Below are 11420 nucleotides of genomic sequence, written 5' to 3' on the forward strand. Positions count from 1 at the left end.
TGGAGACACGTACAGTGTAGATGGTACTAGAGAGGAAGATAACAGGAGTGGAGACACGTACAGCGTAGATGGTACTAGAGAAGAATAGAACAGGAGTGAAGACACGTACAGTGTAGATGGTACTAGAGAGGAATAGAACAGGAGTGAAGACACGTACAGTGTAAATGGTACTAAAAAGGAATAGAACGGGAGTGGAGACACGCACAGTGTAGATGGTACTAGAGAGGAATAGAACAGGAGTGGAGACACGTACAGCGCAGATGGTACTAGAGAGGAATAGAACAGGAGTGAAGACACGTACAGCGCAGATGGGACTAGAGAGGAATAGAACAGGAGTGAATACACGTACAGTGTAGATGGTACTAGAGAGGAATAGAACAGGAGTGAAGACATGTACAGTGTAGATGGTACTAGAGCGGAACAGAACAGGAGTGAAGACATGTACAGTGTAGATGGTACTAGAGAGGAATAGAACAGGAGTGAATACACGTACAGTGTAGATGGTACTAGAGAGGAATAGAACAGGAGTGAAGACACATACAGTGTAGATGGCACTAGAGAGGAATAGAACAGAAGTGAAGACATGTACAGTGTAGATGGTACTAGAGAGGAATAGAACAGGAGTGGAGACACATACAGTGTAGATGGCACTAGAGAGGAATAGAACAGGAGTGAATACACGTACAGTGTAGATGGTACTAGAGAGGAATAGAACAGGAGTGAAGACACGTACAGTGTAGATGGTACTAGAGAGGAATAGAACAGGAGTGAAGACACGTACAGTGTAAATGGTACTAAAAAGGAATAGAACGGGAGTGGAGACACGCACAGTGTAGATGGTACTAGAGAGGAATAGAACAGGAGTGGAGACACGTACAGCGCAGATGGTACTAGAGAGGAATAGAACAGGAGTGAAGACACGTACAGCGCAGATGGGACTAGAGAGGAATAGAACAGGAGTGAATACACGTACAGTGTAGATGGTACTAGAGAGGAATAGAACAGGAGTGAAGACATGTACAGTGTAGATGGTACTAGAGCGGAACAGAACAGGAGTGAAGACATGTACAGTGTAGATGGTACTAGAGAGGAATAGAACAGGAGTGAATACACGTACAGTGTAGATGGTACTAGAGAGGAATAGAACAGGAGTGAAGACACATACAGTGTAGATGGCACTAGAGAGGAATAGAACAGAAGTGAAGACATGTACAGTGTAGATGGTACTAGAGAGGAATAGAACAGGAGTGGAGACACATACAGTGTAGATGGCACTAGAGAGGAATAGAACAGGAGTGAATACACGTACAGTGTAGATGGTACTAGAGAGGAATAGAACAGGAGTGAAGACACGTACAGTGTAGATGGTACTAGAGAGGAATAGAACAGAAGTGAAGACACGTACAGTGTAGATGGTACTAGAGAGGAATAGAACAGGAGTGGAGACACGTACAGTGTAGATGGTACTAGACAGGAATAGAACAGAAGTGGAGACACGTACAGTGTGGATGGTACTACAGAGGAATAGAACAGGAGTGAAGACACGTACAGTGTAGATGGTACTAGAGAAGAATAGAACAAGAGTGGAGACACATACAGTGTAGATGGTACTAGAGAAGAATAGAACAGGAGTGGAGACACATACAGTGTAGTTGGTACTAGAGAGGAATAGAAGACTATATACAGCTCAACAAGAAGAACATCTATGGAGATGGAAGGTGTACCAGCCCTTCAACTGTCAACAAGATCGTATAACTATGAGAGGACTGAATGATAGCTATGGAGATATACAACATTCTCTAATCACTATTTAGACTGTCATGTTTGTATGTGATGAGATTGTAATTTATATATATATATATATATATATATATATATATATGAATCTCAAAAGTTTATCATCTGTTCGGATGTCTGTCTGTCCAGCTATAGCTATTAAAACTTAGAATGAAGAACCCGTATCGCAGATGATTTGATATCGTAACCTCCGATTTCCCTGATGATATGCTAAACCCTAGCTTGTCAAGACAGGCTAGCTAAACCCTTAAGTTACATAGCAGCATCTAGGAAAACAACAGAAGACCAGGAATATTGGAAAACTCATAAGTTGAAAGCGGCATTAAGAGGATTTGAGAGGAAGGACAACTAAAGATTACCCGTAGGATAAGGTATGCTCAACAGCCATATATCTGTGAGATCTGATGATTCGCTGTATTTAAGCTCTAGAGAGCTGAGAGAATAGACAGCCTGCACTGATGGAATTCCTCCCCTCTCATGGCATCGCAAATATTCAGCTGCATTGAAAATTGTGTGTTTGATATTAGCAAACTATGGCGCCTTACAGTGCCTCGCATTGCGCGTTCACACCTTGAGTTGTACAACTCGAGTTGCCGAATTGTACATCTCGGCCTGGGTTTATGATTAACTCGCGTTGTGTTATACGCAAAACCAACACGGGATTGTAAAAAAAGCAAAGTGAGTAATTGGGGTGTCTCATTTACAGAACATTTACAGAAATTTAACACTCTTAATTTAAATATACATGTATATACACATTAAAATTATAAAATTATATTGGCGATATTTGCGCATATTTATTTCTACAAATATAACGAGACAACAAACAATTGTAGAATGTAAAAAGCAAACTAAAAAACAATCTATGTGTGAGGCAGGCCACTTCTTTTTCAAATGAAAAATGTTATCTCTCTAGAACCTGACAAGAAACTGAATGAACACCAAAAATGAACATAGAAATTATTTCAACGGTGTTTAATGATGCACAAAAATAAATTCCATATATAGAAAACATAGTTAGAGAAAATGAAATGATGACATGTTCTCAAGCCGAGTTGTTGAACTCGAGTTGCTGTTAAAAAAACTCGGCCTGGATTTTTGATGAACTTGAGTTATGTAACTCGAGTTGTACAACTCGAGTTATATTTACAAACTCGAGTTGGTAAATATAACTCAAGTTGTACAACTCGAGTTGTGCAACTCAAGTTGTACAACTCGAGTTGTGCAACTCGAGTTGTACAACTCGAGTTGTGCAACTCGAGTTGCAAACTCGGCGCAGTATAATTCGCTATTAGTTGTAGTTTTACAGTACATACATAGTTTAATTTCTATTAGCTAACGGGTGCCTACTGATGTACCATTGTTAATATAACCAGGTCTACGGTTATGCTACCAGAGTACCAATATATCGCACCTGAATTTTGAAAAGTCGCGTTGCGCGTTCACAACTCGAGTTGTGCAACTCAAGTTGTACAACTCGAGTTGTGAACGCGTAACGCGAGGCACTGTAAGGCGCCATAGCAAACAGAAGTTTTGCTTAATCTTTTGAATAAGTAAAGTAGAATCATAAGTGCTTAATTAATATGGTGCTTACAACCAGATATACAAAACCTTATCTTCAAAATAACAAAACAGTAACCAGAAACAAGCATCATAAAAATAAAAAGTGAGCACACTTATATATAAAGGTCTGTAATTATCCTGCAAAATGATTATACAGCGTGGCATATTTATTTGTGCAATGACCAACTGCGCATGAAATTCACATTGAATTTTATAATTCGCCAAACGTGCATAAGCATTTGGCAAACAATTCACGAAACACATACCCTTAAAACCTCTAACCAATTGCTAGTTAGTTTAAAAAGAACTTTGAATAAAATTAATGGTTTTATAGGTAAACTGGCGTAAGAATAAACTTTGAAAGCGAACAAAAGATATAGGTTGTGCACAAAAATTCAACGCAATGCAAATTTTGTACGACCCCTAAAAAAATATTGATGTGGATCCTACTCTCGTATCCAATTACGCAGCATATATAATAAATTAGTAAAACATGCATAAGCACTTGGCTAACAATTCACAAAACATGTACCCAGTAAACTTCTAACCAATTGTAAATAAACCACAATAAATCCCAAACAGCGTATACCCAAGAAGAAATGGTTAGCAAGTCTATGAGAATAGACCGACTTACTCTTTTATCCGTTACTCTTTCCAAATCACGATTGGCATTCAATGTTAATAACGCAAACTAGCTTATTTCCTTACAAAATTTAACGTGTATTAATTTGTGAGGTTCACAGCGGATTCCAAGAAGGAGAGCAGCGGTTTTTGTAAGCAGATGACCGGCTTGTGGATACCCACGGGTTTGAGAAAGGCACTTCCTAGTAACGGATTGCGAAAACAGTCGTATTGCGGTCGTTTACGTAAAGCAAGAATACAACTCATCCTTTAACGTAGTCCTTGTATCCTCAAACACAAATTATGGCTAAACGTCTAATAGGATTGGTTTTTGTTGACGTTTCGTTAGACAAGCCAGTATCTAAACAATCAGGACGTCCTGCGCACGCGCGACAATTTCACTTTATGGGTTGACGTAAACGGTATCGAACGCTGTAGTATTTTTTGCCTTGTTGCTCGGAAACGCTTGTCCGTAGCATTATTGTTGTAGAAACGTTTGCGGAACGTTAGAATCCATTCGTATTGAAAGCTCTAACTGTTATATATTCATATTGTAACACGTTCAGGAATAAAGAACCACAGGCTAAATAGACTACTAGAAGTTATAGCTACTGGAAGCTACGGCTTAGACGTCTAGGAGACACGTGACCCCCATCGCTATATAGTGACTGGAGACCAAGCTGACGGCCTCTTGTGATCAGGAGTTCACGGTGAGTGCTACACATCGGTGAAGGCTAATACAGTAAGTATTAGCCTTCACCGATGTGTTCGGAACATTTCAACTAATTTACGGTTATAGAATGCAATAAGCTGTTCAGTTGTTAACCTTAAATAAGTGTTAGCACTATGTAGCGATAGAAGATTAGTCATCTACATGTAATCAATGATATACAGCCCCTATGGGGGCCTGTATATCATTGGTGTAATCACATGATTCATCCCCAATGTTTTTGGTGGTTCTCTAGTACGACCAATGACTTATTTTCTATGATTGATTCTTTCATTTTGCAGAATTTTTAATTTTTTTTACCATTTCAGCTCTTGTATATTTTGTTGATTCGGGTGTCTGGTTGTTTATACATATTATACTATTATATTGGTCTGGCTTCCTTCACGTTTGTATCGCGTTGTGGTGATATTTCCATACCAAAAGATTGCCAAAAATTATTAAAATTTAACCACGTACATAAATTGCTTTTGTTTGCTAACTATGCTGACAGTATTACTTGCCAAGCATGCATTTTATTATAAAAAAATTAACGCTTTGCAGCAGCCTTGTTATTAAGTGTGATAAGATAAACGCACCACAAACTACTTCACACTGGGGAACAAAATTTGGCTTTACTGACAAACTACTGATCCTGTGTTAGGCGTGTGTTAAAGTACTATCTAGAAAAGTGTGAAAAAGAATTTTTGAATCTGTTCATCAACATCATTCTAGAGACATGAGTGCAGCTTTTAGATTCTAGATTCTAGGACATTCTAGATGGCACAAGTTTTTTTTAAGAAGTTAGTACTTTTTGTGCAATCAATGTCATCCTGTCAAGACAGTATATGCCTATCAATACTTTGGTAAACTAATCACCAACCTTTTTAAATATAAACTGATAAGACATGACAGGCTCAGTTTGTATTACTAGTAGTTATCCTATTTTTACTGTGAATGTTTATGATTTTGTGCATTTCTGAGGTTTTAATGTACCTTTTTAATGTATTGCAAGTGACGAATACCACTAAAGATTCATCTCACATTCAGATGTTACTTTGTCCACCAGATTTCTATTGGAAATTTATACATTTTTGTTTCACCATAGAAGTTACCTTTTACCGTCACGGACACAAGATTGCCTCGCTAGTCTCCAAAACTGTGTTTTTAGTTAAAAATATCCAGGGTTATTACTAAAAACAAAATATTTTTGTTATAAGTACAAATAGTATTAAAGTGGTATCAGTTAATCATTAGGAAACTGGTAGAAACTGTTTCAATTTCTGCTCCCTTCTCTGGAAAATAGGATGGTTTTCTATAACGATAAGGAGGAGTTTTCTAATACATTTTTTAGGAAATGGCACTGATGTGCGCTAATTTTCTGCTTAGGTCCAATGCTTATTTATGTTCATATCATTTTTATAATACAACACTTAAAATCTAATTTTAAGGAATAAAAATTTTCATACTTTGAGCTTTTAAATTATCTTGTAATGTTGTTATTTTTTGAAGCAATGGCTACCACAGCAGAGGACATCGAATGCGAGTTTTGCGGTCGCAAAAAATGATAAAATAGTTGATCCGAAGAAGCTGCCATGTGGGCACATAAACTGCATGCCTTGCCTTACATCACACTACAAAGAGAATGACATTTTCTGGTGTGGTTTGCAAAGTTGCGGGTAAGTAATATTCAACAATACCGTCATGTTAACATTTTAAATATTTAACGTGTAAGAGTAAACTGGATGAAAATAAACATTCAACTATTGACCCTGTAAACGCTTTAAATGGTTATTGTTGTTGAAGTTTTTCATCCAATCATTTTAATCTTCAGGGATAACGACTAGTAGGACAGGTTGTTAGTTACTTTACATGTTTTAGTAAGTTAGCATTTACTTGGTTTGAATAGGTTCAAACAACTGACAATAGAGACAAAATTGATTAAATTGAAAATTGATAAACGCAAGCTGAAGTTACCTATCATGCTCTTCATTTGTACACCTTTTTATTGGACAAATGAGAAGGATTTATGAAAATTTGATGAAATTTGTTGAAATTAGTTTTTTCATAATTCCTCTGGACAGACTACAATTTCCATTGTAACTTTAATCTGAAATTAATTATTGGAGATTCATTTTATTTTTGTTTTGCGGCTGTTTTAATTGTGCCAACATTCAGTCAATCTCAAAATTATGTAAACGCAAGTTATGAGATGACTAAAATGTTGATCAACATGGATCTTGAATACCTGACATTCAGATTATCAGGCTGACACTCTAGCAAACTGAGCTAATCAGACGCCTACCAAATCCTCAAATAATTGTACTAATCAGGGAACAAATATTGCTTTGTGACAGTAATGGCCAACAGATGGACAAAATATGGTTAATAATATTATAGATATTTGAGATTATTTCATTAGCAAATGGATCTAAATTGAAAAGAAATGAGCTGTCCATTATAGTTTTATTATGATAGCATATCTATTGGAGCAAGCGGCTGATAAACTCATAGGATAACATAATGTATTGTTGTAACAATATTAATAATATTATCTTATTACACTATTTTTGGAATGTTCTGTTTCATGCCATCTCTGATTTTTAGCAAAGTGTATAAAAATGTCCCCTGAAATGCTACCTGATTTTGATGATGCGCAATTCTGTGACACTTGTGTCAAGAAGGGACAAAACAAGCGTCAGGCTGTGTCATATTGCACAGATTGCTCCAGAAAGTTTTGCATGAAGCACCTTGAGGTATGTAACATATGCACATGTAGTATATTAGGTTATTTGTCATTACCATTCATACCTTCAGATTTCAGCTGGTCACATGAAGGTCATTTTACAGATAAGCATCCTTCCTGTTGTTAGCTCTGTTATTCTTTAGATATAAATAGAATGGTCCAGTTGTTTACTTGAAGTAACCAGCTGCAATATCTCTCTCTGTAAATATTTACTCTAGCCACCAGCTCATATGCAGCATTAGATTATTGGGGGATGACCTGCTATACGCTTATTATTTAGTAGGAGAAAATTTGCACATAGGCTATGCAGTTTCAACTAAGTCATATAGTTGATCACTAGAGGTTTACTACGAAAGAGCCTTTTCTATGTGGTTATTTTATAAATCAAAGTTACTCCTACTGGTTATCCTGACAGTGGAGCGGGAGATTCACTAGTTAGCGCTTGTTCTGCTATTCCATTTAAACATGATTATAATAGGCAGTTGGTATACTAGTATACCAACTGAGTAATAGCTAGATGTATAATATCCATTATACATCTAGCTATCAAAGCTATGAATAGTGAATATGCTTTATTGTAGTTTACAAATAGATATCTCATGGTCTTATCTGAGTCGCAACTGTTTCTTTACTTTGCCCAGAGAATCCAAAATTATCCTTAAATATCTTCAAATGTTAATTTATAATAATAAAAGCCTGTCACCAATATTTTGAATCTTTTTATTTGCCTGACAAATTACAATGATAGGAATTCTATGGCAACCACATATTTTTTTATTCTAGCAACTCGATTGGTTAATTGATGACCATCGCATCAGTGTCTATAGCCTGGTATCTTGTCATAACATGTTTGGCTTTATTTTAGCAACATGATGATGTACTTGGAGACCATCATACAATTCCTATGGCTCAGTATTTATCAAAGGTATGCCCCCATCTGCCAGATATCTGTACAAAACATGAGAATCAACCGCTAGTAATGGGATGTAAGGTCTGCCATACTATCAGCTGCATTAAATGTGTAGCAGATTCAACCAGATGTGATAATGGTAAGCTTATTGAGTTAACACTGTAACCTATCAGTGAACTCATCAACATAGGGGGATCTTGCTGCTGCTGTTATTAGTGCACACTAGTATTTTTCTGGCGTAATCAGCACATTGACTGACAAATTTGAATTTGGAAAGAAATTTTCAATAATAACATATGGCTGAAAATATTTTGTATGTAAAAAGCAAAAAATCATTGTGTTCTACATCGTTGGGCAAAAAAGTCAAAGACCAGTGTCATCGTAACCCCAGGGCACTCTGTAGTAGGCAAATTGGTCTGAGGCTTTACTGTAGCTGATGCTAGTGGAGAACACTATTCTATTAGCATATGTTAAGAGTGCTTCATATTTACATCTGCTGCCTTGTCATGATTGGCAGGCTGATCATCAGTTAGTGTATTTTATGAAGAAACACAAATTGCTTGAAATAAAAATAAGCTAACTTGTAACTAAACCTCGGCTGTTTTAAAATATAACTGAAATATTCTGACAAACACTTTCGTAACTAATAAAACTATTAGAAAAAGTTGCTAAAATATTCACTTTACCCTAGGACACTTATATTTCGCTAGTATTTAGTTTCGTGAGTAGCACACAGAGTAAAATTTCGCTGCAACTTAATTTCGCAGCTCTGATGAGTGCGAAAATATAGTGATGTGAAAATAAATACAGTGGAACAAACAAATTATATTCCTCAGGTCCGGTCCTCTAGTAAAAAAAGTTTTTATATTTGCGACTAGTTTGTATTTGTAACCCGCAGGTATAAATGTACGGCAGAAATCGATAATTCAACGTGATCGCTTGCTGCCATTTGTTTCTTGGACTATCAATGACGTCTCGGTCCTTTCCGACGTGACCGATATGGTACCGATATTAGATCTCAAGTATTTATAGCAAGCGATAGCCATGGCACGTTTTGAGTTCACAATATTTCAAATTTAAAAAAAATCAAATACAGTACATGTCTCATAAAAAAGAAAATAGATAACAACCAACATCACAACCAGAACTGTATAACATGGTTGGACCTGGTGAGGGTTGTTATCGTTTTTGGTTGGCAGTAAAATTCATCACTACAATAAGTATTATTTAATTGTATGACTTCACCTACCAGACTTTCATCCTCATCAGTTACAAATTCGGTGACTAAACTGATATCATCATCTTCTTCGTTTGTCTTGGCTTTTCCAAAATAACTTGTTATCTTAATTTGCTTTGCCATGCTGCTCATTCGGTGTATTAACGAATTTACTAGAAATTTCCCAATGAGCTCCATCACACACAAAATTATCTGCATTTCTAATATCACGATTTTGTTGTGGATATCAATGAACTACAGGGCCGTATTCCCTTGGACAGCTGGCCGGCTAAGACGCCCCAACTTTTTAGGAATTTCATAGTCCAACGGCTATAGAAAGGTTTTTATCACTGTAGAATATCACTTTATTCGAAGCCATAGATACAAACATCAACTTTTAGTAGTTCTTAGGCGTCATTATTATCTTCATCAGCGGCAAAATATTCTTGTTAACGACTTTTATAAAGGTTTGCAAAATATCAAGTTTTAGCAAACATCTGCTTGCCCATATCCTACTTAATGAACTTGAAATAAAATCGGCAAAAATGATCTTTGTTAAAACGCTTAAAAGAAAAAGATGTCTTCTTTCTGAGCTTTTTAACTGCATACAAGTTTTGCCTGTTTTAATTTTAAAATGTTTTGTCAGTCACATCAGCTAAAACAAAGCAAATCTCAAAAAATAGAAAAATGTTGATACTTGCCAATAAAATTTTTTAAAACTTCACGTGAGAGGCCCGGCTGAGGCCCTACATAAGAGAAACCTGTTGGGAGCTTACAGCACCCCCCTTCCTTCTCCACACCCCAGATGTTCATAACTAGTCGTCTAACATTAGCCCCCCAACTTGCAACCAGTGAATACAGGCCTGTGTAGAACATAGCTATTTAATTTCGAACTTTCGCTAGTTCGTTATGATAGTTTAGTTTCGCGCATGAATTTTTCGCGTGATGATGACTCCGCGAAAACGCGAAAGTTAGATGCCGCGAATACTTAAGTGTCCTAGGGTATATTGCAAGTTTTTTGATGAAAATTGACTACAATGAAGGTCAAAGACAGATATCCCACACTCGCCTGACAACTTAGTAGAATTTTACCGTTACTCCTATTTGTTTTTCAGTCTGTTTCATTTCTTCTCCTCATTTAAGAAGTTTAATGTACCCACTTTTTGCAGTTATAACATTGCCAGGGAAGCTCATTTGATTCAGGAGCTTTATCGGTCTTATAACATTTATTACATGGAAAAGTGGTTAGGTGTGTTGAACCTCCCTGAACTGTTTCAAGTGTCTAGATTAGCACAAGAAAACACTATGTTTATACATCCTTTAGCTGAACTTGTTTCAACACATATAGTCAGCAGGTAGAGATCAAAGTTTGGTATAGATGATGCTACACAAACACCTGCATTCTGTCTAACAACATGAGGTTTGTATCATATTCATACTTTCTGTTTGATTTGTTTCATACTAACAACTAAGATAATATTACACAGGTGGACCACATGACTTCCAGTTGCTTGAAAATCTGGCTGCCTCCCTCCTGAGTACTATGATAACAGCGGAGAGTGCAAAGAAGGATGAGGAATATGAAAAACTTTTCAAAGAAGTATCCAAAGTTCAGTCGGACTATGATGCTAAAACAGAAAGCATGCTTCAGCTTATTCGTAAGACAAGAGAGAGTCAGGTTTGTCAATATTATTCTTGTTACAAGGTTTCATGCTGGTAAAATCAGTACCTAAAATCTATCAGTTTCTCTATTAAGGTTACTAATACAGACCCTATTGACAGAAAATTTTAGATACTTATTAATAAATACGTTAGGAAACTGCAAAAGCAGCATATGTTAGGAGTAATTTATCTGGTATTC

This window comes from Watersipora subatra, chromosome 6 (assembly GCF_963576615.1).
Source record: "Watersipora subatra chromosome 6, tzWatSuba1.1, whole genome shotgun sequence".
Taxonomy (NCBI): Eukaryota; Metazoa; Bryozoa; class Gymnolaemata; order Cheilostomatida; family Watersiporidae; genus Watersipora; species Watersipora subatra.